The 5,528-nt window shown below is 42.9% G+C and overlaps 1 long non-coding RNA gene across 1 annotated transcript; it reads left to right on the top strand.

The window, feature by feature from the left end:
- Positions 1–2,337: 2,337 nt before the first annotated feature.
- Positions 2,338–2,896, top strand: LOC147417717 (uncharacterized). Its single transcript, XR_015187275.1, has 3 exons — positions 2,338–2,437; positions 2,531–2,632; positions 2,734–2,896. It is a non-coding gene; the product is annotated as an uncharacterized LOC147417717 (long non-coding RNA).
- The last annotated feature ends 2,632 nt before the right edge of the window (positions 2,897–5,528 follow it).

Genomic DNA, 5,528 nt, shown 5'->3' with positions numbered 1-5,528 from the left:
CGAGATTGATGAAATGATCGAGACGATCATGGATTCAGAAAGGCTTATCTATGATGATATGAAAAGTGAAGCCGATATGCCATTGTATAATGGAGCACGTATGTCTAGATTGAAAGCACTCCTGGTTCTTCTCAACATGCAGGCAAAGTTTGGATGGAGTGACACTAGCGTCACAACGCTTTTCAGGTGATCTATTACAATTAGTTTACTTTAATAAAACTCTAAATGTATAATGATCTGATAGATTTTTACACGACTGTATCATATTTTTATGTTGTGTAGATTGCTGAAAGAGCACATACTACCAGCTGACAATGTGATGCCAGATTCCCGAGATAAAGCAAGAAAGATTTTGCGAAACTTGGGGATGGATTACAATTCTATCCACGCTTGTCCTAATGACTGCATTCTTTTCAGAGGGGAGTACATAGACATGGAGAAGTGTCCGAAATGTGATTCCGAAAGATATCGAGTAGATCTCCACAGGACAAAAATTCCACAAAAGGTTTTGCGACATTTCCCTCTGCTTCCTCGCATCAAGCATTTCTTCGAATGTAAGTCCATGGCCGCCCTAGCATCATGGCATGAGGAGAATAAATCTTCGGATGGTGTGCTACGAATTCCTGCAGATTGCGTAGCGTGGAAACATATAGATGGAACATGGTCGGATTTTGCCAGGGAAGCTCAAAATTTGCGCTTAGGCCTGGCTATGGATGGCGTAAATCCATTTGGTCAAAGATCAACATCTTACAGTGTATGGCCCGTTGTCATCGTCAACTACAACATTCCCCCGTGGTTGACTACGAAGAAGGGGCACCTATGGCTAAGCTTGATTGTGCCAGGGCGATATAAAGTGGGGAATATGGATGTGTATCTTCGTCCACTATTGGAAGAGCTACAACAATTGTGGATTGGCATAGAGGTGGTACGTCATAGAGGTAGCCCCTCGTAGTGCAAGGACGTATGAAGGCTACCATGTGCCAATCACAACGACATCAATGGAGGAGATCAGAGAAGATGCTCAATCAGAAGCCGCTGTGGTGGTGCCAGACGAGCATCAAGATGCTACTACTCTATATGGGGTGCATGCAGAGGAGCTACAAAATGAAACAGAGGATATGTGTTTAAACGGAGAGCTCTATATAGATATAGGAAGTTATGCTGAGTTATGCGAGGATGAGAGAGAGATCTCTTAAAGCCACAAATATTGTATTTGAACAATTTTGCTCCGTGTTGTAAAAGCTCTGGCTCTCTAAGTACCTTCCATGGTGTATAATGCTCTTTTCTACTCGCGCTCACATCTTTTGATTGAAAATTCTGAGTTTTCGACTTGCCTCTTCTATCACTCAATTCATTGCGTCATTGTATTTATATGCGTCATTATGTCATTGTATTTAATGGTCTTTGCGTCATTGTCTACTCTATTCATTCAATATTAAGTTTAAATATTCGTGTGTTTAATGCAGGTATGGATGATGAGGAGTTTCTTTCTTCTTTGTCACCGCAGCAGAGACAGTGGTACGTGGAGCGTCATCGCTCTGGCGCATCATTGCGCGTTCCTACTCCATCCGCATCTCCCTCTCTTTCGGAGCATTCGGCGCGCTCCGAAGCTTCGACGTCGACGAGACGAGCTTCACACTCGTCTAGACACCGGCGCTCTAGTGGTGGCGGTGGCGGTTGTTGTGGGGATTCCGCCATCAATGCCTCCACACCGCCTCGTGTTCGACGAGGCTCTTTACCCTCCCCTTCTTTGCCCGCCCCCACACCAGCCACAGCATTGCCATCTACGCCAGGTTTTGCACGGCTGACTGTTCCTAGAAGCTACACACCTCTACCTACTCCGCCAGGAGCCACCCCACTCGACACTCCTCGCTTCGGGGCCCAGACGCCGGTGGAGACACCTGACGTCCATACCCCCATCGACACGCCGCTAGAGACCCCTGCCGGGACACCCAGGTTCACGCGTCACCGGCCAGAGGGCTTGCCTTACTCCGTCGACATCAGCGGCGGCATCATCATGGATGATGACGGCAAGAAGGTGATCTCGCGCATGCGTGGTCTTTGCTCTCAGCTGTTTAGACACTACATACTAAACAAATGGAGTGAAGTACCAAGTGATTTAAAAAACAGAGTCATCAGCATACTTCATGATGAGTTTCCCGTTCCAACACGGGATCAGCGCTTCAATGAAGACCTGATGAAGATTCGAATGCGCGAATACTGCAAACACAAGCGTTCCGAAGTGCAAAAATCAATCAAGAATGGGTGGAACATGCCAGATTGGCTGGCCAAAGAAGATTGGAAGAATGCGAAGAAAGCAGCGCGCGAGAATCCGGACAAGTGGAAGCAACAAAAGGATGTAGCCAGAGCACGAGTAGAGGCAGGGAGCTCGCACCACTTGGGGAGCGGTGGATGGGCATCATTTGAGGCCGATTTTGTAAGTGTTTTCGCATTGCTCTTTATGTTCGATAGTTTAGGGTTTATGAGTTTTTTAATTCTAACATAATGAAATCTTTGTATGTTTTGACAGTGGTCGATGACAGGACGTGATCCCACACCGTACGAGCGCGAGTACGCAGGCAGGAAGGGCTTAAACGCCCTGATGGACATTCTCAGTTCTCGTGGTGGCATGGTTAGTATTAGGGTTTACTCTTTTTTATTTTTTGTATTGTTTTATAAATGTCGTTATATGTTTATACTTACTGAAAGCTGTCTTATTGTCTTTTTTTGCAGAATCCGACAGATACGCCGCTTGGACGCGATGAGACGTCTGACTAGACGACGTCAGTTTAGCCGTAGCTAGATAGCATTAGTTTAGGGTTTCTCATAGCTTATGTATCATGAGACGGATTTTATACGTCTTTTTGAACCATGTATATTATTACATTTGTCACCGCAGTTCCTTTTGCCAATCAATTCTTTATGCTTATGATGTTGTACAATTGTCATTATTACATTTGCCAATCAATTCATTTTGCCTATGATGTGTACAATTGTCAATTTTGCAAACAATGCGTCTTGTGGGTGACTATTTTGGGTCTATTATCTATCCTTGCACTTTTTTTAAAAAGTGAATCAAGTACAATATGGTTGATGGGTGGCAGGGCATTCAATGTCCTGCCACCAAAAAAAAATTCTCTCGGGCGTCGCTATAAGCGTCGCTATTTATGGCTCTGTAGCGTCGCTATGAGCGTCGCTATAGTCTTCTGTGTAACCGTCGCTATGAGCGTCGCTATGAGCGTCTCTATGGGCGTCGCTATATAGCGACACATATAGCGACGCATATAGCGACGCCTATAGCGACGCAGATAGTGACGCTCTCGTAGCGACGCTCGTAGCGACGCCGGGGGTTATAAAAACCCAGTGTATTTCCGTCGCTAACAGCGTCACAAGAGCACACAACCTCTTGTAGTGTATCTCGTGAATACATACTCATATAAGAATGCAGCAGTGGTTCTGGCATCATTCTTTTGAGTTTCTTTAGCCTCGGTTCACTTGGTCAAATAGTCCGTAGCTACAATGATATATTGAGCTTGAGTTCTATAATTAGGTGGATGTATTGGTCCAGCAAAATCTATACCCCATTTTGCGAAAGCTCTAGCCCCCATCATTGGTCTTAAGGGAATGCTATCTACACGTGTCGGTATTTTTTCTCGTTGACAAGCATCACACCTTCAAACATATTCTTTAGCATCTGCAAAAATTGTTGGCCACCATATGCCTACCATCAAGATTGCTCTTGCAGTGGTCTCACTAGAAAAGTGACCTCCAGCTAATCCAGCATGTGCTTGTTCTATAATCGGAATATACTCGTCTTCGTTTGCACAACGATGCAAATGTTGGTCCTTACCTCTCCGATACAATTGGTTCCCAATAAGAGCATAGTCTCTTGCTTCAGTTTCAATTGCTCTTTGACGGCATTTACTCATATCCTCAGGAAATGTTTGGCTTGATAAGTAAGCAACTAAATAGTTACTCCACCTAGGAACAGGTGACATTTGAAACAATGTTACATGAGGTATGGGTATTTGTTTTTGACATTGAGGGCAATCCCTCCTTTACAAACGATCGAACATCTTTCCTCATAGTCGGCCAAAATACTCCAAGTCTCAAGATTCGTTGCATAGTTTGGTCTTTCGCAAAGTGAAGTCGTACTATGGCAACATGTGCTTGACTTAGGTATTGTTCTTTTTCTTCAGGATTGATGCATAAAAGCAATATCCCGTCTCGATTTCTTTTGTATAGCCTACCAACTAGTAATTGATACATAGCTGATTGCTCGATTAATCCGATTGTGATAGGAAGTGGTATTTGTGAATCCACTTGAGCTATTGTCATCAATGACACAATGTTTTTCGACCATCTAGGTATCATTTCCACGGAGAACAAATAGGCATCTGGTAGATCATTGTCTACCCCTTTAGGTGATTCTCCTGAAACACTCCTTGATAAATGATCTGCTCATTGGTGTGTAGTGCCCTTTTTAACAACCACGATGAAATCAAATTCTAGAGTAATGATGAACAATCTCACTATCCTCCCTGTGTTGCATGGCTTGTTGACCAAATACAACAAAGCTTGGTGGTCCACAAAGAACACAAACTTGTTGGCTAATAGGTAACGTCTATACTTTTTAACGGCATAGATCATTCCTAATCCTTCCCTTTCGGTGGTGGTGTTATTCTTTTCTGACATGTTCAATTGTCGGCTAGCATAAGAAATAGGAAAGTCAATTTTCTCGTTTCCTGGTTGAGCTAGAATACAACCGATAGCAAAATTGGAAGCATCTACATGTACGTGGAATATCTTATTTCAATCTGGTGCTTTCAATATTGGAGCTAAGGTGAGAGCTTGCTTAAGCTTCATGAAAGATTCATCACATGCCTTGGTCCATTCAAAGTGTGTAATCAAGGTATACATGGGTTTTGCAATCATAGGATACACGTAGATGAACCGTCAGTAATATCCACAATGCCCCATGAAGGCTTGTACCCCCTTGACTGTTGTTGGTCTAGGCAAATCAGCAATGACATGAATCTTTTCAATATGAGTAGCTATGCCATTTTTAGACACTAAATGTCCAAGAATTTTTATTTGTCTACCCATGAATGTGCACTTTTCAGGATTTAAGCAAATCCTATAAAGTCTACATTTTTTGAATACCTTTTTGAGGTGTTCAAAATGATCAGCCCGGATTGATGAATGTATGCGTAGATCATCCATATATACTTCTAAGAATTTCCTAAGATATTCTTTGAAAGCATGGTTCATCAACCTTTGAAATGTGGTTGGAGCATTAGTTAACCCAAACGGCATAACCCGATAGGCAAATATACCCCATTCTATTGCAAAAGCAGTTTTATGCTAATCTTTTGGGTCAACCAAAAGTTGATTGTATCCCAAAAAGCCATCTAAGAAGCTGTAAGCTTCTTTTCCTCTGCAACTCGTTCTAAAACATGCTCAATGATTAGAAGAGGAAAGTTGTCTCTAATAGTAGCTGCATTCACTTTTTTGAGATTAACACACAC

The sequence above is a fragment of the Adiantum capillus-veneris genome, chromosome 30, assembly GCF_014529385.1.
Source record: "Adiantum capillus-veneris isolate H3 chromosome 30, ASM1452938v2, whole genome shotgun sequence".
Lineage (NCBI taxonomy): Eukaryota > Viridiplantae > Streptophyta > Polypodiopsida > Polypodiales > Pteridaceae > Adiantum > Adiantum capillus-veneris.
The sequence above is the reverse complement of the archived record's forward strand: the minus strand, read 5'-3'. Positions and strand labels throughout refer to the sequence as shown.